The sequence below is a fragment of the Meriones unguiculatus genome, chromosome 15, assembly GCF_030254825.1.
Source record: "Meriones unguiculatus strain TT.TT164.6M chromosome 15, Bangor_MerUng_6.1, whole genome shotgun sequence".
Taxonomy (NCBI): domain Eukaryota; kingdom Metazoa; phylum Chordata; class Mammalia; order Rodentia; family Muridae; genus Meriones; species Meriones unguiculatus.
This window is the reverse complement of record NC_083362.1, coordinates 37,655,558-37,680,745: the sequence shown is the minus strand read 5'-3', so window position 1 is coordinate 37,680,745 and position 25,188 is coordinate 37,655,558. Positions and strand designations below refer to the sequence as shown.

The 25,188-nt window shown below is 42.0% G+C and overlaps 1 long non-coding RNA gene across 1 annotated transcript in view; it reads right to left on the bottom strand.

Moving 5' to 3' along the window:
* Positions 1-5,710: 5,710 nt before the first annotated feature.
* The window catches only part of LOC132648059 (uncharacterized), a 66,644-nt gene continuing 47,166 nt past the window's right edge, over positions 5,711-25,188 (bottom strand). The window contains exons 2-3 of the long non-coding RNA XR_009586429.1: positions 7,610-7,685; positions 5,711-5,878 (exon numbers count right to left, since the gene is read on the bottom strand). This is a non-coding gene — a long non-coding RNA (uncharacterized LOC132648059). The remainder of the gene's footprint in view (positions 5,879-7,609; positions 7,686-25,188) is intronic.

Genomic DNA, 25,188 nt, shown 5'->3' with positions numbered 1-25,188 from the left:
TCTCCCCGGTGCTTGCTTTACATGGTCGACAGCATCTTCTTATATTCCTTTGCTTGCCTCAAACTCACAGTCCTTCTGCCTCCTCCACCAGAGGTCTGTGATTAAGTAGCACATAGCATCATGTCTGGCTATGTCCATGTTTCCAAAGGCCAAGAGCTTCAACACAAAGTTACTGATTGCCCAGCAAACCCTCCCATCTTCCTCCTTTATGTTTAAGAGGATCGAGTACTTGCCCCATAAGCCTGGTAACCCTCAGTGAGATCCCTGAAACCCATGTAAAGATGGAAGGGCAGAAATGACATCACAAATGACGTCTAAACACACACACACAAATGAAGAAGAACAGGAGGTAGAGGACAAGGAGGCAAAATATAATGTATGAAGATAAAGTGTTTCCTAAGAATTCAAATTCTTCTCTGACACTGGTCAAAATCATGGTGCCTGAAGAGATTCCATGTAGCATCTTTGTCCCACCACAAAGGGTTCCCCAGCCTGATCACCACTTTATTTTTTTTATCACATTCCAGCTTGCCAAATGCCTAAGGAACATAGTTCTGAATATGGTCTTCCTCCCTGGAGGTATGTCTGAATCCTTGGCAAAACCCTATCTTATACCTAATTGTTCAGATTCTGTCTCTGGGTTCAGACAGCATGCTGTCCTCTCACACATATTCCATTAGTGCTACCCTGGGAGGCAAAGTGTGTCAAAATAAAATAAAATAAAATATAAAATGAAGGAAGAAAAAGAAAGAAAAGAATAAAGGAAACAATAACAAGGAACAGATTGCAAGAAAAAAAATAGGAATCTGTTCCTGCCTCCCCCGGATTTGCCCCTTTACTGTCATGCGCTGGGGTGTGAAGAAGCGCAGCTTGGGAGGAATTCGGTCTACTCTGTAAAGGTCATGAAAGTTTCCAACAGAAAGTGATGACTCATGTTCCATACATCCTGATATTTCAGAGTGTTCAGGGAAAATGTGATCCGCTCCAGCACACCCTTTTTTTTCCACGCTTTCTTGCCAGTTCACGAGGGAGTTTCACTACAAAGGGCAGCTCAACAGGCCAGGTGAGGGAAGTTGCTGATGTGAAGAAAAGTTCAACGGCAGGGCAAGATGACGACACCCGTGTGCCTTGCATTTACCAAAGAGATAGGTCTCATCAAAACACGGAGATCTTTCCCGAACAAACATGCAGCTCAGTGTTCTGGCATCTTTCAAAGCAAAGTTTTAGAGGCTGCCTTTCCTCCTGGGCTCTTTACACACAAAATTGCACGCACACACCAGCACCAGCTTTGAAATTGTTTGCTATTGTCTCAGGACTTGAAACACAGCCAGCTTTTGACCTTAACTTCCCAACACCTCAGGAAACAGGAATTCTCACACCCTCAGGCCTCTGAGTAAAACAAGCCCCTGGAAAACTCTCCAAAAGATGCTTGATTGTACACACTGCAGGAATATCACTCTCCCTTCTCACTCAAAACACACAAGATCACATGTTCTAGATCTTGACACAAACTCATCTATCAAGCAATATGCTGAGCAAGAGATGTGTACGTCACATTTGCTATCTGCATGTGAGTATATGAGACATGGAACCAATGGCATTTGCTCTCAGAGTTGTGGAGAAGCAATTAGCCCCACTCTTTCTCTGTACTTCCATTATGACACTCAACATTCAAATTCCCAGACTGAGGGGACTGACCAAGCCTTATTCTGTTCTCATTCCACTGTGCCTGGCCGAGACAAGGATCCTTGACAAAAGGACAGGCACGGAAGAAGTGTGGTCTCCAAGGGAAGGCACAACATGGTTATCTGAGGAAGCAGCATTGCATTCTGGACAGGAAAGATTAGCTTTAGAGCAACAGGCAGAGTCATATCCAAGCTCAGCTAGACCTTCAGTGGTTTGTTCAGGATGTGACAAGGAGCAGGACACTGCTGCTGTTGTGAGCTCTCCTGCAGAGAAGATTGTGGCCCTAAAGACAGTAAGGCCAACACTGTTAAGAACAAAGGATACATGGGTCTGATGGCACAAGCCTGTAATCCCAGTATTCAGGAAGGCAGAGGCAGAGAGAGATGGATCTCTGTTGAGTTCGAGGCTAGCCTGGACTATACAGCAAGTCCAGGGCAGCCAGGAGTACACAGAGAAACCCTGTCTGGAAAAAACAAAAACCAAAAATAAAAACAAAACAAACAAAAGAACACAGGAGAGTTTACTGGATTCCATGAAAAAGAGATTGCCCCAAGCCTTTTGTCAATTCTCTGTCAAAATAAAAATTAAGCAAGAAATTTTATTTGTTTGTTTGTTTGTTTGCTTGTTTTGTTTTTCAATCAATACAGGTTTGCTGTGCATCCATGGCTGTCCTGGAACTTGCTCTATAGACTAGCCTGGCCCCAGACTCAAAGATCTGCCTGCCTTTGTCTCCTGGGTGCTGCAATTAAAGGGATATACCACTGTGCCTGGGTGAAAAAAAAAATTGATTTAGAAAATTATAATTTATAAACTCATAATAGAGCTTTTGCCCATCCTGAACCTGCTCTCACAGTTAATTTCCAAGCTGAAAACTGGAGTGTGAGTAAGGAATACACACGCTCGGGGAGGAGTGCCCACAATCTGTGAGAGCTTGCTTCTTTTTTCCTTTGCGCACATACACTTCATGGCACCGCTGTTTCCAGCAGAATAATCTTCCTTTTATAGAGTAAAAGTCTGTTTACCTTTGAAACTGGAGGTCTGCAGATAGAAACTACATGGCAAATGAAAAAGAAAATATTGCATTCTTATTTGGCAACTTCTCAAACATTTGAATTACGGCTATGAACTTCTTCCAAAACACAACAACAATAACAATAATTGGCCTTTGTGGGCTTAAACACCTCCAGTTTCTCTAAGTGGTTTCTTAATGAAAGCTGGCTACTGCCTTCCCATCCCTTTGGCCCTCTTCTGTGGAAGTACTAGTTGTTCAGAGACTAGGCTTTGACCTACCCTGCTCCAGAACGGATTTCCAGATGCTGAGTTCCATTTTGTCAGTATCACTTTAAGAACTATGATGCCCAAAATGAAAAGCAGCACTCCAGAGCCAGAAAGCAAATGTGTGGCATTCAGCACACTTCACAGAGAGGCTGCCATATGTCACTGAGTGTTCCGGGATCTGCCGTCATTGAAGAGGAAGAACAAGACTGCAGGGGAGTCAAGACAGCGTCCTGGGTAGTGTTCCAGTATCATTCAGTGTGAAATAAACCCTAAATAAGGAAAACAACAGATGCGGTGTGCTGCTTTTCATACAAGACTCTTCAGCATGGGGATGCCTTATCATAGGCAAATCTACTGTTGCCTCACAGTCCCCAGGGGAACTTCCCCAGGGAGGTGTTAGAAGAGGAAACTGCCTTGAAAGAAATTTCTCAGGCACATTAGAGCTGACAGAAATCAGTTCTGATGTCAGGACTCAGTATGTCGGGACTCTAAGGAGGAAGACAGACCGCGTGCGCTCAGTGAGCTACTCTAGCCTATGCTGACGGCACCTCTGCAGGCTCCTGTCCTGAGGGCTTCACCAACTTCTAATATGGGCATGAGATGGAGAAACGAAGGATGAAAAGAAAGGAGCTTATTATCCAGGCAGGTTTTGGTAACAGGATATCAAATATACATTTGGCAGATTCAATACATTCCCCATGGCTATTAGAAAAAAAAAAATGACACAGAAGAGTCTCTTTTGATTTGCTGTTGACTGTAAGCTGTCTGGCTCCATGTGATTCTACAACAGCTTCAGCTAATTCAGAGACTTAAAGCCCAGCCCAGGGAGCAGCTCATCCATTTCTAAAGCATCTGAGAGACTATGGGTACTGAAGCCAGGGAAAATTTCACATTCTCCCCACCCACGGCTGGCAGCCTTCTATTCCTAAGACACACATAGGCACATGCACACACGACATGGAGTAGCATGGATTGTGTGTGTGTATGTTAACGGTTGTTTCCAAGCCTATATTTACTTTCCAAATCTCCTAAGCAATGACAATCAATTCTCCCTAGTTTGTCTAAAGACTATGCCTAAACTCTTTACTTTTGCTATTGAATACAGTGACAAACTACTTGCTACTACTGGCAATGAGACCTCGAAGTGTGCTTCCTCTCAGTTTATTTGTTTGTCTTACTTTATTTCCTTAGCTGCTTTTGAGTCTTGTCTTAAGAAAAATAAATGAACATGTGGCATAGTGACTCTGGAAGGCGCTGTGTACACATTACTCAGGCAGACTGGCATCGGGACGGTGCTGCTGGCATTGGGGCTGCCCGGGTGACACAGCCCAGCTCCAGATGAAAGGTGTGTCGCATCTGGGTTCTGCAGAAGCACAGGAGGTTTCTCCTAGGCATTTTTGAAGCGGGGTCTAGCCTACAGCATTTCTACTCTCTCAGGAAGCGCTCTCCTCCCTGTGTAATGTGAAAGGCAAAGGCCTAAGCTACTTGCGGTTTACTGGTCAGTATAGCAACTTGCCTGCACTTTATGATACAGACTCAGCGAAGTGTGCACGTAATGAGGGCAAGGAATTCTTTTCTAATTTTTGCCTGTCATGTTTATTGAGTTATCCCAAGTGCATTAAACAGTGCCTAGTATATACTTGTTGAATAAATACTGTGGCTAGGAATCCCTGTTCCCTCCACATTCAATTCTGAAATTGTGTTATTCCTAGACACTCCTGACACCCAAGAGGCCCTTTCACATCTTTTTACATGATGCCAAAAGAATTCACAAAGAAAAGACTGGCTGTGCCCCTTATCAGGTGCTTGCTTCTTTGTATCCCCTGGGAATCTAACACCATTAATAACCTTAACTCTGGCTAGGAGGAGTTATTCCAGTGTGGCATGCCTTTTATCTATGCCACCGGCAGAGTTTGCAAGGTGTTCAAAGACTAGGACAAATGAGTTGAGTCCTGCTGCCAATGCAAATCTCCTGCCTCTAAGGCTGGGAAGCTGCGACTCTGAGGACCCAGCATAACCAGGGACATGAAACCAAGGCCAGCAGACAGAGCTCCTGCAGAGCACACGCCTGCAGTGGGAGGAGAAGCAGAGTCCAGAAGAGGCCCCCAGCTTCTTCACTGCCGCCACCCAGACTACCAGATCTTGCTGAGTAGTCCAAAAGTGGAGGATTTGCGGGGGGAGGGGGGGAAGGGGGAGGGCAGCCATTGGTCCTCGGCCTATACTGGAAGCCTGAAGAAGCTGGGTTCTGATATCAGAGAAGGAACGCAGCAGAGGCTGCAGAAGCACCAACAGGGTCGATTAACTGGCCAGGAAGGAAAGCAGGCAGAAGCAAGGCTTCCTCTACCATCGTCTATCTGGGCTTCAATGGGATGGTGCTGCCCAAATCTAGAGAAGGACTTTACATTTCAAATAACATGGTACAGGAAATCCTTCACAGATATGCCCAGCAGCTTGACGCCCCATTGATACTATATATATCCAAGCTGACTGCCAAGATCCATCACAGCATAGTAAGAGAAAAATAGTAACTATAAGGTGGACAAAACTCCTGAATAAAGATTGTGATTTTCCAATAAGACTAGCTAAAGCTTTACCTTATTATTTGCACATACAATAAAAACTATCCAGTAGGTACTTTGGAGATGTAGCAAGTGAGGTGCAGTGTCTACACATGCAAAGATTTATTCAGATTACTATATTATTTTTATTTGGTGGTTTCACAATAAGTCTATAATTGTCCCATATTTGAAAAATAGAGAAATAAGAAAATACTTGAACATTTTATGCAGGCTCACAGATCTGCATAAAAGACGTAGAGCCCTGAGTGAAATAGTGTTTATTTTCTCTGCTACATTAGTTGTAGGGAATACCATGTTTGGGTGCCGGACCAAATCATTCTTCGCCTTCTGAGTCCCTGTGAACACATCAAGAGAAATGTCATGAGGCAATGAGGGCAAAAGTTCAGGTGCATCTCTGACAACTTTACCTTTTTTAAGCATTAAAAATCAGCTCTGAGACACAAAATTCTGCTGAAGCAAGATAACAGAGATTCTCACACAAGTGGAGCTGGAAAGAAATGGAAGAGAGCTGGCTTCTGTCACCAGTGAGCCTTTCCAAGGGGCAGACCAGAGCTCTGGGACTGACTCCTCAGACCTTTCCCAGGAAAACCTAATGTCCACAACAGACTCTGCACAGATGGGATCTTGGGAATCACTCCCAAAGGAGAATACATTGAATTGTCTTTGTTTCTAAGTCAATCTCTTGTCCCAAATGAAGCAGGAAGCCAAGCCTTCCAATTAGAGATATCTACAAATATCAGCATGCTGGCTTTGCTAGCTGGAGCTTTCTGTTTCACAGATCTTAACCCCATTAGGTCATATATAAAAATAAAAAAGAAGATTAAATTTGACCAGTTAATGCCTGCTGTTCAGGCCACTTTTATTTTTAAATAGCCATGGAGTAAGTGCTGGGGATGAAGAGTATAGCTTGGCACCAACATTCCTACATGGATAGCAGCGCTATGGAAGGGATACACAGGCTGCTTCCACAAAGCCGTGGGAACAGTGGAGACCAGGGCTTAGGGGACGTCCCTCTGGCCTAGGTTTCCAGCTCACTGCTTTTTGTTTTAACTAAAGCAAGTTATTTATTTATTTATTTATATTTTTATAAATTACACTTATTAACTCTGTATCTGAGCTGTAGCCCCCACCCTAGGCCCCATCCTACCCTCCTTCCCTCATCTCCTCTCATGCCCTTCCAAGTCCACTGATAGAAAGATCCTTCTCCCCTTTCCTCTGATCCTCGTCTATCAGTTCTCATCAGGACTGGCAGCATTGTCTTCTTCTGTGGCCTGGCAAGGCTGCTCCCCCCTCAGGAGGAGGTGATCAAAGAGCCAGCCACTGAGTTCATGTCAGAGACAGTCCCTATTCCCCTTATTAGGAAACCCACTTGGACACTGAACTGCCATGTTAAAGCAAGTTTTCTAATGTTTCTTTCCTGCTCTCTCCTCTGTAAAATGAGTGGGATAGTGAAAAACATGATTTAAAAAGGTTGTAAAAATAACTAACTTGGAGAATCTACTAGTGAATCTAGTTTAACTTCTTCAGCACTGCCATGTCTTAAAATATTAAAATTATTATCTCCATTTCACAACTGAGAAGACTGAGGCCCAGAAAGGGTCCATGCCTTTTCTTAGCAGGATGGTAGGCAAGAGGGCCTTTTTGCTAAATTACTGTTAATTAAGCTTGAGACCTACTATTTGACTAGGTCAAGACTCCATACCTTATTACTGATAATTAAGCTTGAGACCTACTATTTGAATAGATCAAGACTCCATGCTTCATTTTTTATTTTCTGTTTTAAAGACAGCTTGTAAATTTTCTTTAGTTCTGAAAACCATAGAAATTGAATCTGTCTGATGCAAGCGATAGGTAGAACTGCAACACAAATATAGAGAACCTCAATCCAAAGCTTGAAGCCTCCTAGCAGCCTCTTGAAAACTCCCTAAGTTCTCCTGTCTTTGAGGCTATCTGTGACAGGCAGAAACACGTCCCCTCAAAATTCACAGCCCTCACTCGATGTAGCTGATTTTGGAGATGGAATCGGTAAGAGATAATGACTATAAAATGAAGTCTGAGTCATTTACCTTAAAATAGGGCTCCAATCAGATAGAATCCTTGTAGAAAAGAGAAAAGAACAGATCATCTTCCACGTCTGTCCACCTAGAAAGGACCACACAGACAGAGAAAGGGGTGAATGCTCTAGGCAAAGGAGCCCTCATAAGAAACCAGCAAACAAATGCAGAATCAGCCAGCATTAACTAGTCTGTGTCTTTCAGCCTCCGGGATTTATTAGAAAGAGCATCACCGGGTGTTTACTCCCCAAAGTCTGTATGTTTTGCTACAGCAACTGAAACAGAATCCGATGCTATCCTAGTTCTCCCTCAGGTGTGCAGTGTCTTATAGCTCAAATAATAGGAGTGTTTGCATGTTCTGTGGGAGATCATTCCACAAATAGCACTATGTAAGGGTCCGAGAATCACTGAAGGAAGACCCCAGACTTAAATGTTATGTAAAAGCAAAGAAGATTTATTCTGCCGAGACAACCAGCATGCAGGGTCAGTCATGCATACAAAATGTTGACCCCCAAAGTGAGCTTGAAGTTTCTTTTAATAGCTTTAGGGGAATTTCTACTGTGGCTATGTGACTCCAATTGGGATTGGCTGGTGTCCAGGGATGCTATGTGACTCAGATTGGGATTGGCGCTCAATTTAAAGAGAGATAGGATTACCTTATAATAGGTTTGGTCCTCTTATTGCCCCCTGTCTTTATATACCTGAATCATATCTTTGATGATGTTATCTATTATATTTCGGTATGTCAGTTGGCATTGTAGGAACCCATTTGTCCCTTATGCCACAAAATCTATTTGACTTAACATTTCTGCCTGTTTGGTAGGACAATGGACAATAGACTCTCTTCTGTGATGCCTTTGAGCTTACATTAGGGTATTTCTATCAAGGACCAGGAAGGCTGAAAAGCTAGTCAAAGGCTAGGCAATGGGGCACTTATCAGAAGCATCTGATTAGCAGCCAGTTGAAAGACAGGAATCAGTCACATCGGCTGGACTGGTTTACATCAACTTTCAGCAAGTCAAGATCTCTGCAGCTTTCAATCCACAGATAACCCCTAAAAGGAGTCTGTCAGCCAGGTGAAAATCTGCTGAGATAAATATAGACTAGGGACAAAAGTGAAAATTTGTCTAGTAACTGGGGAAGGTGAGGAATCCCACGACCAAAAGAAAAATTCCATTTTTAAAAACAGGTGGATGTACTGATCTGGGATCCGTTTCAGCTGTGGCAGGCAGATGCAGGTCTTATGACATTTTTATTTCCTGAAGTTCATCTGAATTTTAGTTTACAAAAAGTATATTAGTATCAACATTGTATTGAGATCCATATTTTGGAAAAAGCAGTTGATAGGTAATTGTAAGACAGCAAGAATAGACTCATGCATTTGAGACCTACTATAAGCTACAACTTTGAGGTAAAAACATTTGAACATTTTCTTCTCCATCCAGAGTCATATTGGACAGAGATGTTTTTAGCATAATGAGAAGCACAAGTCTACAGAAGACAAGCAAAGGGAAATTAAAATCTTGACCTTGTGACTGAATAGTAGGCAGCTTATTAGAATTCCATTGATCAGTGTTAAAACCCTAAACTTCTGAAATCATATAACAGCATAAGTATAACAATAGCATAGAGGGGGAGAGAAATCCGAAAGACATCTCACTTTTAATGTGCCTTAAATCATCTTCTTATAGCTTTACAACTTGCATTTATATACCTTAAAACACCTTCTTAGACCCTCCAATCTTTATAATTTGCATTAACCAACCTAAAAACAAAATCTTAGGCCCTTAAATATTTTCTTAAACCCTCAAATATTTTCTTAGATCCTCAAACATTTTCTTAGATTCTTATAACTTAAACTTCTGAATTCTTAGGCCTTTTTCTATTTACCACGAGACACGGGTGAGACTGTTATGAGCATTCACCATCTTTTAGGCAAAGGAATAGTAAAAGTTATACCTGAGAGGCCTATTCATATTTTAACACGAAGTCCGTGGGCAAGGAAAACCTATTTGCCTTCCTAAGCAAGAGATGTGGTATCTAGTAGTTTTAACTAACTAATGAATTGACAAATAGACTAATATGGTAGATGACCTAGGAGTAAGGAGCTAATTGTCTATTCTCTAGCTGTCAAGCTACCATTAGCTTAGCCATCAATGTGATCAGAGATCTGGGAAGGATAAATTGTAACCTAAATGAATCTATGTATTAATCAAAATGACAGAGATGACTTAGTCAGTCATAATCCACTACCTAGACAGTTGGCTCAGGCACCTGCGGTTTTCATGGCAATGTGGACAGAGTCAACAGTGTGGCCATCAGGCACAGAGGATGAGAGGCCCTTTCTGTGAAGAAGATGAAGAAAGATATTGACCTCACCTTGTTTTCAGCAGCTTGAGACAACAACACTTTAGGTGTCCAGTTCATCCGCAGTTTAGGCTGCGCCCTAGTGAGAGCAAGACATTTGGACCGTTCCGCTCAGTGGTTGACATACAACAAGAGTTGATATCATCTGTCATTGTGCTCAGATCTTCTCAGAGACTGTGGGGAATAACTATTAGGATTTGGGAATCTCTGTCTATCATAATAAGCTTAGACATGTTAAATGCCATATTCAGCAGATCTCTGACAAGCTTGAGGGCCAGCATATCTGAGTTAATCTTTGTCTGTTTTTAGTTATCTACTCTAAACTACATCTTGTCAACATAGAACATATTGTTATAATCTATAATTATGGCCTATTCTGTAGATAATTGTTTGGGGACCACATCTATCTCAAGTAGATCTAAATAGGCAAACTTTAGAGTCACCCATCCTAGGCTTAACCTTGAAAACCTAAAACAAGAGATTCCGTAAATCTCAGTCTTCCAATTAAAGGCGTCAGCATAGCTTTAAATATATTTCTGAACTAGTATCAAAGCAAAACTGTACCTTTCAATCATAGGCACAGTTGATAGAGAGACTGACAATCTTGCTGATCCTACCACATTGCATTATTAAGACTGAACAGCAGAAGATTAAAGGACAAAATTTGCGCTTGGTGCTAAGCAGGGTACCGAACACAGTTGGCAGCCCTCAACAAAGATGGCAGCGAACCACAACTCTCCCATGACCAAGATGGCTGCCAGTCATGACTGCCCTAAGTAAAGATGGCAGTGAAGCCATAGCGCCACCTTCTTTATCCCAGAATCAACATGGTGGGCAAGTTAAAAACATACCCATTAAGTGTCGCTGCTGGTGCTGCCGAACTTTACAGTCTAGCACTGTGGAGCATTACCAGTTTCCTGTAGCCAAGTTCTAATGTTGTAAACAATTGAATGTCTCTAAAATTAACATAGCCATTTCCAGAGTCACCAATACAGTAGCTTGTTAATCTGTCAACCTTTATAACCTTAAAATTTTACCATCATATAAAGAATATAACTGGATATATGTGTGTATATATATATATGTGTGTGTATATATATGTGTGTGTATATGTGTGTGTGTATATATATATATGTATATATGTATGTATATATATCCTTACCAATTTAAAATGAGACTTGTTGCTTTCTTAGCTTAAAAGAAGATAGGACAATAAACAGAGAATTCATTATGACTAATAGGTTCTATAATTATTGCCCTATAACACCACGTGCTATCTCAAGATGATGGCCTGCTATCTCAGACGGCAGGTTGCAGATCATGTGCTCCACATCGTTATTTTAAAACATCTGTGTTTTTATAGATGTTGTAAACATATATACACACAAATGTTTTAAACAAGAGCTTGAACTTAAATTTTAAACATCAGCCTTTATTAGTCTGGTTTTTAACAGAAGGCAGGAATTACATAAAAATCTTCTTCTCCCAATTTAGAGTATCTTTAGAGACCTGTTTCCTGGTCTTCTCGTGACATGTACTGTTGCCCAGAACGGCTCCTACCCTGAGTTACTTGTTTTAAGCTAACTTTTGGTTACAGATGTTACATATTTTTAACCATACCGAATAACGAAAAATCTATACAGCACGTAGTAAACTTCTACATTTAACACCAGCCAGAAGTAAACATATAGTGACAATCCATATATATTTAAAACAGACAAAACTTTCCTTCCTTTATCCGGCTGTAATTTCAAGGGAGGAGCACCTTGCTTTCTGCTGGATCCAGTTGATCCAGGCAGGAGCTGGCATCTTCCCTGCCGTGTTGCTCAGCGTGTCTCAGTGGCAGAGAGGGGCCAAGCCTGCTCCCCATGCTACAGCTGCCTTTTGGCTGCCCTCGCCTGAGAACCCTGGGGCTGACTGGAGTCAGCAGGATGGAGCCAGCTGCTGGGCATCCGGGGGGCAGGGGCGCAGAAAGGAGTTCCTAGCACATAAGTGACCAGCAGCCGCCATGGAAGACAATGGGCCGCGGAGCAGAGCATCAGCTGCTCCTCTCCTGGTGTGGAGGTTGTGGGCCCCCGCTGCAGACTACAAGGAGATGGCAGGGCCTCAGGAGCCACAGAGCAGCCTGGCCGGATCTTGCGAGCCTGGAAGTGTGCATCCTGGGGTACAGAAACACAGAGCAGCAGGGCCTCCTGGAGGTTAGAGCAAGCCATCTGACCCACGATGATTCCCAAGAAGAACGTTCAAAGACAAGCTGAAAACAAGCAGAACACAGGGACAAAACGGCAGCCTATCCCGAGAGCGGGTTCTGCCTGATGGCCTCAACCCGTCCTCAGCCACAAGAATCAAAATACACAGAGTGGACCCTCTCCACTCCTCCGCCAGACAGGGGTCTGGAGCGTCCTCGGGACCCCTGGGCCAGGAGAAAGTGGTGCATCTGTCTGGTCTCTGTTGGCCTATCGATTGTGCCTGGACACCAGAAAAAAGATGCAAACTAAACAACGGCTTGCCCGCACTCACTGATGGGGTAGAATAGAACACGCTGTCCTGGAAATGCTCTACTATTGGTTTTGGGAGTCCCCAGAAATCCCGGACAATCCCCTAAATGTAAGGGTCTGAGTGTCGCTGAAGGAAGACCCCAGACTCAAGTAGTATGCAGAAGCAAAGAGCGTTCTGCAGAGACAACCAGAATGCGGGGGTCGACCCTGAAGCGAGCTCGCAGGCTCTTTGAAAAGCTCAAGGGGGAGTTCTAAAGGGGCTACACGACTTCAGTTGGGATTGACTGGTGCCCATGGAGGCTATGTGACTCCGATTGGAATTGGCTCTCAATTCGGAGAGAGAGGATTGCCTCATGGTAGGTTTGGTCCTCTCAAACCTAGTCATGGTCAGAATTTTCCCTAGAAATCAGATGTCTTCTTCCTTCCTACCCTTGGGTTTTCAGTATTAACCATTTAACCTCAGGAAACCATTCAAGTACTAACCTCACTTATTCCTGATTTGATAAGGGTGAGATGGGCTTCTTAGTGCACACCACTGTCCATCTACATGGACTGCAGGACAGAAAAATTAACCAAGATTATACTGCAAAAAATTTGCCTAAGTAACACAGCAAATTTTACCCGGTTTCCCATTACATCATGTAGTAATCATGAATCCCTCCATGAGGGCAATGAATCGGGTGGGTAATCCAACCATTAGACTGTTGTAAATTCAATGTAGGATCATCAACAGACATCTGAACATCTAATCATATATCATAATAATTTTCATGCCTTACCCATTCCTCAATTCTTATTTCACTAAGATTTATTTGATAAGTGTCAGTTGGTCTTGGCGATATTAACGGTCTGTAGACAAATTAAACGTAGATTCCAGGATGTTCACATCTGTAGTGCATTCCCTAAATATTACCTTTCCTGGGATGTGGTCACTTGTGACTGTGATAGCAGATGGCTCTGACGCCTATGAGTCATCACGAATGATACTGAAAAGATTTTACATGGATAACCAACATCTCCAATCACTTAATTTCATGTTCATCAGAAGATCATCCTGGGTGAGCTTGGCTTAACTAGAGACAATGTTTAAAGGAGCACTGGCTGCTTTTCCAGAGGACCCAAGTTCAATTCCACATGGCAACTCATAACTGTCTCTAACTACAGTGCCAGGGGATCTGACACCCTCAGATAGATATACACACAGACAAAAACACCAGTGCACATAAGATACACACATAAATAAATCTTCAGAAAGAGCAAAGATTCTTCTGATCCAAAAGATGTAAACAGCTGTGTTGTGAGCAAGGCTCGTGTATACAGCTGGGGGGAGTCTCTGGGAGCCATGAATATCGAGCTCCCATGCCAGCTGACAGCCAGATTCAAACCTCTGTCCCACACCCACGAGAGACTAGGAAGGCTATTTGAAGACTCCATATCACAGTTTAGATGGGACTGATTCTGGCCTACACCTTGATTTCTGCCTGGGGAAAGCCTGAACTGCCCCTTGATAATGAGTTGAAACAGAGCATCTATGTTTAAAGGTTTTTAACTATGTGTCAGGGATGGGTGGGGGGGATGGGTGCGGTAGGTGCTGGAGAGTGCAGGTGCCTGTGCAGACGACAGGTGTCACAGACCCTCACAGAAGCTACAAACAATTATGGGCAATCTGACGGGGTACTGGGAACCAGCCCCAGGCCCCCTGCAACAGCAATACTGTGCTCTTAATCTCAGACCATCTCTCCAGCCTGGAAATGTATATTTTTTTAACTGCTGAGTTTGTGGTAACTTGTTATACTTTAATAATAACAATAACAATAATAACGATGCTGCTGCTGCTGATGATGATGATGCTGAGAGTTAATAACATAGATGAGGTATCTGCCTTCATGGGGCTTTAACTTCACTGAGGGACAAGAGCAAAAACTTGCTTGTAAATTCACAGCAGTGTTCCAACTAATGACATGTGTAAGAGAAAAATCCCAGCTGCTTAGAGTATGGGAGAGAGTGGATGGGGAGTGGATGGCCAAGGAGGACCATTGGGAAACACAACAGGCAGCCACAGGAGATAAATGGAAAGAACATTCCAGGCAGAAGGAAAAGGCGAGAAAGAAGGCTCTCCATGTTGGTGGCCATATCATTACAGAATTAACTCCAAGAGCTCCATGGAGACACTGCCCCACAAGCTCATTCATTTAATGAAGGTATAATTTAATAGAAATGTATAACTCCCAAAATATATGCTTCAGTAGAGTGGGCACTATTGGACATTAATCAGTTTAAGTGCCATTAGCAAAAGTTCTAATTATAGTAGCCTTTTAAAGTCCACTTTTCTTCAGCCTCTGCCCAGCAGAGATGTTCCTTGCAGAACACAGTTCTTAGCACAATGGAAACTCAAATGGACAGTTAATGAATTAGGACTGTTTCAACTGGATTTAAAGTTTGGTGTTCACTTGATTCTTTTGGTGAAGAATGCTGTTCTCAATGAGGAAGACATAACAATAAAGAACAATTGAATGGTGCCCTGTCCAGACCTCTGAAGGATACGTCCAGGTCTTCCTTATTAAACACAAAACAGCTGCAGTAACAGGAAACAGCAAAGATGAGGTTGCTTTGACAGGTCTTGGCTAGTTTTCGATGATACTTACTGAAGTCTATGCAAAATAAGTGTGGTGTCCCTAAACCCATGAAACATTCAATGATAGTGTTATTATCTCTTTTTAATAAAGAAATTCATGCTTTGAAAGACTGACATTTTCTCAAAAATATATAAATTGTAAGAATGGAAGCAAGGCCTTGACTCCAAGTGAATGACTCTATGTCCCAGGCTGTCAGCAACAGTGTTACAGTTACATCGTTACAGAACACAAGAATGACTAAAGTGAAATGAGAATCTGCAATTTGCCAGATGTGGGGCAAGCCACCTGTGGTAATTTACCTCACCGGGCAGTCCCCTGAAGCTGTCACTACTGTCTCTGATTTCACCCTTCTCCGGGACTAGGAACCCGAAGGCCACCCACACTCTCTGAGGTTTAGTCCCTGTGATGGCAGCCGCCCTGGCGGCACAGCCCCACAGTGTGAGCTGTGCTGCTGTGCACTCTGATCCAAAAGCAAATCACAGTTGCTACACATGTACCTCATCTTTTCTGTTCCTTTCACTGTGGCAGATTTGTGTGGCCAAACTAATCATATTTGGACATTTTAAAAACTCATCCTTAATAGCAAATTTCTTTAATGAGTTTGAGTTGCCTTTCTCCCTTCCCTGTGGGCTCTAATTCTCAGAGCCTGGTCTGACATTAGGGGTGAGGGTTGGGTTGCAGTGAGCCCTCCTCCTCCTCTCACAGTTTCAGCCCTGACTTGTAATTCAAACGTCATGCTTCACAATTGAAGTTAATAGAATCAATTAGAGCCAGTGTGGCTCACTAGCCCGCAAAATAACCTATTGAAGGGAGTGTTTTGTAAACGCGAGGCTAATGAGGCCAGGGGTGGTCCTCATATTGCAAAAGACTAAAGAGTCTAAATGAAGTCCTGTATTCCTCAGCCTCAGCAAGGTGGAGGAGCTATACCCAAAGGCAACAGAAAGAAGCTCCCTCGGTGAATCAGTCAGAGTTTAAATACCCACAGCACATTCTGCGGGCGCGGGGTTGTGCTCTGGAATGCGGAAAAGGAGATCCCCACCGGAAACACCTGTCTGTGCTTACTCATCTCTGACCGGAAGGGAGGCCTGGGGCCTTCCTCAGTGCTTTGTAAGATGTGGGGTGTGGTCCATAAGCAGGTCATGAAATCTCATTATTAGATTCCCATGGAGATTTTCAACAAGACAGATCGGTCTATTGTATGAGGTAAGGTTTAATATTATTTTATAAAGTTTATTTCTGCTCTAAACATCTTAATATATATATATATCTATATATATATATAGATATATATATATCTATGCTCCCGTTAGTACACATGTAGTTTTTGAAATATTCCGCTTTGTGGATCTGTAAAATCTACTGATCTTAAGTTTCCTAAGTCACAGAGTTTTGTATAAATTATCCTCAAAATGGGAAAACTTAAGAGCAGCACTTTCACTCTGCCAAGCTTAAGATATCATAAAACAGGACTCTTACTCCCCAAAGCAAAACTTTTTAATGTAGAAGTAACAATGAACTGGCGTGGTTTCACGTATATGTAATCCCAACATTAGGGAATTAAAGACAGGACAATCAGAAGTTCAAAGCCACCCTCGCTCTTAAGAAATAAATACGTAAATGAACTTTTAAAAGAACAATGATATTATAAAATAGAGTGCATCCTTTTAAATGAAACCTTTTTAGTTTTACAGTGCAATCATTGCTTTTCTTGCGGGCATTTCCACTACAGATTCATGAAATCCTCTCAGCCAGGCATGGGAGAATACACTTAAATATCTGTAACACATGAATGAGCACTATGTCCAGTTGGTGACACTTCAGAGAAACACTGCTTTGGCTATGTGTGTTTTGCTATGCCAGCATCTGCTCAGCTTCTACACAACACACCAGGATACAGGAAACAACCGCTGGGTTTGTGACGCCAGCCAATGTTGTGCCCAGATCACGGAGACCCCAAAGGACCCCCAAGGAGCCGATTCCGATGCAAACGCATGAGGGTTGTTCTATTCAAGCTCAAGCAGGGGCTCACAACCGATCAGGAAGGAGAGCTAAGCTCCAAATCAGCAGGGGTTTTATTGGGGTTACAGCGAGGTGTGGGGGAATTCCAGCTTCTGGGTTCAATGATTGCCTGACATTTAGCAAATACCGAGCAGTAGAACCCGATTGATTGTGTCTGGCGGTCCAAACCGTAATTGTTTTTTACTCAATTTATTGTAAAGGACGCCTGGGTAATCTCCGGGTGTTTATTGTTGAGCCGCTGCTAGGGATGACGGTTAAATATCATCAGAGGTGAGTGGTTGAAGCACATTTTTGTGGGTTCTCTCCTTTTTTTGAAACTGGAGTTCATGCCCAGGTCATTTTCCCCTAAAATGGAGTTTCTTTTTCAGAAATGGGGTTACACAGGCCTCACAACAGCACAATCTCTCAGCTGGTTAATATGGGAAGTGTGGGCTCTTCAATGGCTTCCCGGTGAATGCAAACAATGTACGTCAACTTTCTCAGAGCTTCATCATCTAAGCATGAGTAAGATTATATATCTGGTCCCACAAATTGATACAGCAGATTCCGTTACTCCGAGGAACCCTTCAAGATCAGTTCGTGACAATTCCTTATATTTTCCTGCCACACAAACATCTCCAAAGCTGACCCCAGAGCTTCAAGCTCTGCTTCCCACGTCTTCTAACGCTCCTCCTTAAAGACAGGCTGCAGCAGCTGGCCCGGCTGCTCCAGCAGCCAGACCACTTGCCCTCCCGGGAAGCCTTCTCAACTTTACCATCTCAGTTTCTTCTCAGCTCTTGCTTGACTCTGACCTTTCTACCCCATAGCGCAGGTCCAGCAGCAGCTCTAAGTGGCTCTCTTGTCCAGTTTATATCACTTCCATCTCCCAGTTGCTGTCATTGTCTATATGACTAAGAAAATCACCCAGAAGCTCATCAGTCACACCTCTGAGCATGTCATGGTGCGTGACAGCCTGAAGCATCCCGCTGGCCTCCTCCTCGGTATCTCCTTTAACCACAGCTTTTAAGGGAACACGATTCTGATCTGACTGTACTGAAGAAGGACTTCGTCTCAGAGTGTGAATTCTCGATCAGCCCCCACTAATTTGCAGATCTTGAAAGCTAGAGCCAGACTCACCTTATTTACCTCTGAAACTACTTATAAAAAAAGGAGTCACGAGACAAAATAATTGTTCAAAATTTAAGAAACTTCAGTCATTTTATTTTAAAAATGTTAGCACATAATGTTTATGCTATATAGTAAATCAGCTAGTCCCAAGGAACTACAACTCATCAATCAATTCAGTAAAAAGAAGATTCTACAACGCTTAAACCAAGAAATGCTTCTCTAGCAATAATTTAAACTTACCACATACCCCCTTTTAAATAATATAATTGTATTTCTCTTAAAAATAAATATCTTATAATTGACATAATATTTTCTGTATGTTAAATCGGGCTTCCTTCCATTTAAGTTAAATTATTTCATTCTTATGTCAGGGATATTTACACTAGTTTCTCTGTCTAGTTTTAGTGCCCTTTCTCTGCCCTGATTCTTTTAAAGGTCAGTCTCTGAACTGGAAAAACTCCATCTTCCCATGTTTTTATTTCTCTTACACCCTGCAGAGGAATGAAATTAGCAGTGAGAGATGGACATGCCTCATCACTACAGACTGCAGTTCTAAGGTAGCTGCTCCAGTGAGCTGTATGCAGTAGGCAGAGTGTAAAATGCAGTCCAGGCACACCTTTGCTTGAAAAGCTTCAGATCCAAGTGGACAACTTTCACGATACTCAAAGTCTTAACAGTTCGTCCTGTGTGTCTGGTGCTCCTAGAACGCTGGCTTTGCTGTTGTCTTCTTTTGCTTTGCTTCTGAAATCTTTTACAGTACTTAATCCTCTACATCTGCCCCATTGGACTTAAATCTCATGGAGCATTCCTTCTCATTGTTTTTCTGGTTCACACTCATGTTCTCTTGGAGGGTTCTAAACAGAGAAAATAAGAGTGTTTATGGAACTGAGTTAAATCCTTCAGTTAAAACCTTTTTTGTCACAGATGAGGAATCCTAGTCTGCACTTGGCCAGTGCTCAGGGACATCCAGATAAGAGTCGGAGCTGGAAAATCAAGGTCCAACTCCTTTGATTTCTCAGTCCCCTGGAACCTGACACTGTCAAACCACCTCCCAGCTGGGAGAAGTGGTAAGACTCCATGATCAAAGGCTGATTTTTTCAGTTTGTTTGTCCAAGTTGTTTTTAAAGAATTTGAGACAACGCTAGCATAATTACTATGCAAAATGCGTTAAAGTAGTCCTTAAACTATAAACTGGTCACAACAGAAAAGGCCTTGGAAACATTATACACTAGTTTCACAGTAATGAAATAAATACCCAAAGACTCTAGCTCCTTTTGCATTTTAGTACATCTCATCACATCTGTCATTAGTGTGGTCTGCTATGGTAGATGTGTGGATGCCACAGCTCACATTATTTCAGAAAAAGGAGCTCAAAGAACACTGTGATGAAGCTGCCCTGCACGTGAGAACTGCTAGCCAGCCTCCTCCTTGCTTGCTCTTGTCACCTGGGCTTGTTACCTGAGTTTCTGGCTTGTTCAATATTATGAACAAGGTTGGTTTTTTTTCTCCTTCTTTTCTTTTTCTATTGGAAAAACATGCTACAGCTGCCACTAAGACAACATTTCTCTGAAGCCAATAAATGTGAGAGAGGAATTTGGAATCACACATTTTTGGCACTCAGAGATAATTTAAGAAGGTTCAAGTACCTCTGTGAGTAATGCAACAGGCAAATGCCATTGCCACCCCAGTGTTTGCCTACAAAGGTATTTTATTGCTGAAACATGCTGCGTTGCCAAAATAGTTTTGATAAGAAGTATTTGTAGCACTGTGTTCTCTAGAACAGAGCTTTACTTTAACCAGAGGCCCTAAGCTTCAGCAAGAAAGTGTGGAAAACGCGGGAGGATGAGTTATATGTAATTTATAGAAATCCATTATGGCATGTTCATTAACTCAAAAACAGAGCAGAATGAGAGGAAATGGTTTTATATCGCTATGATAAGTATTTGAATTACTTATGAAGAGGAGCTTCCTGACAAGTACCAGGCTTGCTTACCGAAGTGGCTTTGGAATTTCCTTCTCTAGTTTTCACATTAATATAACTTCCTTTTAAGACAGTGTAAAAAGTCTGTGTTGTTAATTTGGGATTTTCCTTGTGTGTTTGTTTCCTTGTCTGTTTTAAATATAGCACAAAATTCTATTTCTTGACCATTCATCATCATATTCCACAAAACATCTTTGCAAACTGGTAATTTCAAAATAAGGCTGATTAAATTCTGAAACACGCATGAGTCAATGAATCCCTGAACTCCCTTTAATGGAGAGCTTTCTGGTGCTTTAAGCAGCACTGCGGAAGAGGGAAACTGAGGCAGAAGGAGTGCTGTCCAGAGCTTCCACTTTCCCAAGCACCAGCTAAGTCATGATAAACTGCAATATCTGTCCACTTCCTAGATGTATTAGTTTTGTTTTTTTTTTTCAAAGTCTTAAAATATTTTGGGACAACATCCATTCAAGCACTGTATTGTAAAAGGAAAGCTTTTACTACTAAGATAACATTTTAATTTAATGTTCTTTGCCACAGTTCCTGTTCGCTTCAGGGATCTGCCAAAAGGAGAGTAAAAGCTACAGGTTATTGTGATGTTAAAGGCTTCCTGAAGCTGAAAGATAGGACTTCAACACTTTATTAGGTATTGCCTAGTATTGTCTTCTAATTGCTTCTTGTACGTAAATCTTTATTTTTTCCAGCCAGACTCAGAATTTCTTTGGGATGATGGTCTTGATTTATATTTCTTTCACATTGTCTAAGAGTCTAAGACTGTTCTGAGTACATAATAGTTCATTTAAAGTAGATTAATTTATCTGTGAGTCACTTGGTCATCCTCATATATTTCCCTAAGGTCTACCATGTGTGAATGAGAACAGTGAAGAGCAACAGCAAAAGAAGTACTAGCTCTGAATATGCAACAAGACATCACATGTCTTCAAAATATGAAATTGCCTCTTTAACACCAAGAGAATAAACTAGATAGTTGAATTTGTAAGACTGTCGAGATTTTTATATTTAATGCAAATTCTGCTTTCTAGGCCCGAGACTAAACATTTCAAAAACATTGACTCATTCTTCATAACAACTTATAACTATAATAATTACTATTAGCCTCATTTTCTAATGAGAAACTGGGATCAAAAAAAGAAGGCTCATTTGTCCAAGGTTGAACACACAACCTCACTGGAATGTAACCTGGTAGAATTCATGACCATAGTTACTATTTTCTGAAAGGTAAAGATTCAACAGAAGAACCATGCTACCATCTTCAGTCTGCAGAATTTCTATTTCTGTGACACCAATTTAGAAAAATATGGGCAAAAGAAGGTAGTACCAATGGCGTTGGAGGGTGAGGTGAGCAAAACTCTCAGTGTTCACTAAATGAGCAAAGAGCAAACAGATTATCTAGGGAAAAGGCATCCAGATTCATTAAAATACAATAGAGAAAGATCACAGGGTTAGGCTTTCCAGTTTGCTCTACTTGGTTCTGAATCTGAGAAGAGGAAGAATGAAGAATAGAAAGAATTATTAGGAAAGTAATAAATTAATAAATAATTTTTAGGGAAAATTGTGTTTCTCATTTAGACATGGGAAACAAACACTATCCTGATAGTGTCCACCTGGCATCAGAACAGATGATAGATTGTGAGTGCTTCTCTGTGGGACCCTAATAAAAGAGAAAGGTGTACATGGAAGTCTGTCCAGCCAACTGGATGTCTACATGCAGAAAAATGAAATAGATCCATATTTATCACCCTGCACAAAACTAAAGTCCAAGTGGATCAAGGACCTGAACATAAAACCAGATACCCTAAATCAATTGGAAAAAAAAGTGGGGAACAGCCTAGAATTCATTGGCACAGGAGACAACTTCCTGAACAGAACACCAACAGCACAGGCTCTAAGAGCAACAATCAACAAATGAAACTGAAAAGTTTCTGTAAAGCAAAGGATACCATCATCAAAACAAAACGACTGCCTACAGATTGGGAAAGAATCCTCACTAACCCTTTATCTGACAGAGGACTAATATCCAGTATATACAAAGAACTAAAGAAGCTGAAAAGCAGCAAACCAAGTAATCCACTTAAAAAATGGGGAACAGAGCTAAACAGAGAATTCTCGACAGAGGAATATCGAATGGCAGAAAAACACTTAAAGAAATGCTCATCCTCATTAGCCATCAGGGAAATGCAAATCAAAACGACCCTGAGATATCACCTTACACCCATCAGAATGGCCAAGATGAAAAACTCAAACGATAACACATGCTGGAGAGGTTGTGGAGAAAGGGGAACCCTCCTCCACTGCTGGTGGGAATGTAAACTGGTACAACCACTCTGGAAAGCTATCTGGTGCTTTCTAAGACAAATAGGAATAGCGCTTCCTCAAGACCCAGCTATACCACTGCTAGGTATATACCCAAAGTTTGTTCAAGTACACAAAAAGGACACTTGCTCAACCATGCTTATAGCAGCTCTATTTGTAATAGCCAGAACCTGGAAACAACCCAGATGTCCATCAACGGAGGAATGGGTACAGAAATTGTGGTATTTTTATACAATGGAATACTACTCAGCAATCAAAAAGGAGGAAATCATGAAATTTGCAGGCAAATGGTGGGATCTAGAAAAGATCATTCTGAGTGAAATATCCCAGAAGGAGAAAGACAAACATGGGATATACTCACTTATATAGACCTATAAGATATGATAAATATAATGAAATCTATACACCTAAAAAAGATAATCAATTGAGTGGACATGGGGCAAGATGATCAATCCTCATTTAGAAAGACAGATGGGATGTGCATGGAACGTATGACAGGAGTCTACTGAGCGCATCTGAAAGACTCTAACTAGCAGTGTTTTCAAAGCAAAGACTCATGACCAAACCTTTGGCAGAGTACAGGGAATCATAAGAAAGAAGGGGAGTTAGTCTGATGGGGAAAGGATAGGAGCTCCACAAGGACCAAATATATCTGGGCACAGGGTCTTTTCTGAGACTGACATTCAACCAAGGACCATGTATGGACATAACCTAGAACCTCCACTCAGATGTAGCCTGTGGTAGCTCAGTAACCAATTGGTTTCCCAAAGTGAGGGGAACAAGAACTATTTCTAACAGGAACTCAATGACTGGCTATTTGGTCTCCCCACCCCTGAAGGGAGGAGCAGTCCTGTTAGGCCACAGAGGAGGGCTTTGAAGCCAGTCCTGAAGATACCTGATAAAACAGGATCAGATGAATGGGGAGGAGGTCCCCCCTATCAGTGGACTTGGAAAGGGGCACGGTGGACATGAGGGAGGGAGGGAGGGAGGGACTGGGAAGGAATGAGGGATCAGGACACGGCTGGGATACAGAGTTAATAAAATGTAACTGATAAATAAATAAATAAATAAATAAATAAATAAAAAGAAAGTCTGTCCAGGTGTTTGGGAAGACCTCAGTCTTTCTTCCAATTCAATACTGATTGTTTCTAGCTAGGGAAATTTCAATGAGACAAAGACAGTTGTTCTCTGTAAGTGGGTCCGATCAGGTTCATGAGGAAACTTCCCAGAAAAACAAACAAAACAAACAAAAACTCAGCCATGAAACACTCTTTAGCTGGTAGGACACAACAATATGAGAAAGACCTTAACTCTAAGGTAGGTGCTAAGCCTTCTCAGCTTGTCAAAGCACTAGATTTGGGGTGTTCTTCTCCGAGGCCCAGCAGGGCTTATGCATCTGTCTCTTTGAAGGGCATTATTTGGAAGTGCCATATCATTCTCCTATCCCATAAATAGATATTTACAGAACTCAGAAACAAAACAAAATAAAGGCAAAAAGTGTGTAGTTGTTAGGTGAACGTACACATGCCCAGTTAAAACACACATGGCTACACGCACCCTTCCCCTCATCTGGAGACCTGCAGCAGCTCTGCTTTTCCTGCCCTGGTTTGAAGGGGACTTCGTTGGATAACAAATCTAACAATGCTCCGGTCACTCTGGGACTTAGCCTGCTTCATTGTTTTTCTAGCACAATTCCACCCTTGAGAATGCATGCTTCATAAGGACAAGGACTTTGTCTCTTGATCACTCGTATATTCCCGGTACCTAACAGTCACTCAATACTAATTGTTGAGCACATAAATTAATAAATCATGAATGAACAATGTTCTAGCTTCAGTTAGATCAGAATTCTTAAGAAAAAAAGAAACTGTCTTTTATGATTTAAAAAAAAATGTCGGGCTGGAGAGACGGCTCAGTGGTTAAGAGCACTGTGGGCTCTTCCAAAGGACCCGGGTTCAATTCCCAACACCCACATGGCAGCTCACAACTGTCTGTAACTCCAGTTCCAAGGGATCTGCCACCTTCACACTGATGCACATAAAATAAATTTTAAAAAAATGTCTTTGGTGAATAAACAATAAACCAAATCTCAACATTTAAGTAGTTTATCTTCATAAAATGGCAAATAAAAGGAAGTAAAGAGGAAACACAAGGAAGGAAGAAACCATTGTTATATCAGAAATCTCCTTGATTGACCTTGAAAGTTCACAGATATCTACTTGTGAACACTGTATGTGGAGATTGTCTGGCTTCAAGAAGGGATTCACATTTACAACTGAATTCAGGAGCACAAAAAGGAACGTGGGAAAGTCTGCACACAGAGCAAGAGAAGGCACTGTGAGTGAAAACCCCAGGGTGGAGAGAGCTGAGTAGGTAAAAGGGCCTGCTTCCCAAACCTGGCAACTTGAGTTAAATCCCGAAACCCACATAAAAGCTAGATGTAGCAATGGAAATCTGTAAGCCAGCAACCCTACCAGCCAGACACTTACTGGTCAAGTAGCCTGAAGCACATAGCAAATCAGAAGCAACAGGAGAGACCCTGCCTTAACAAAGCAGAAGGAAACAACCCACTCTTAAAAAAAAATGTTCTCCCCCACTGCAGTGGGCAAAGAAACACCCTGTTGTTGTTTTTCTATCAGTCAGGGGCAGACC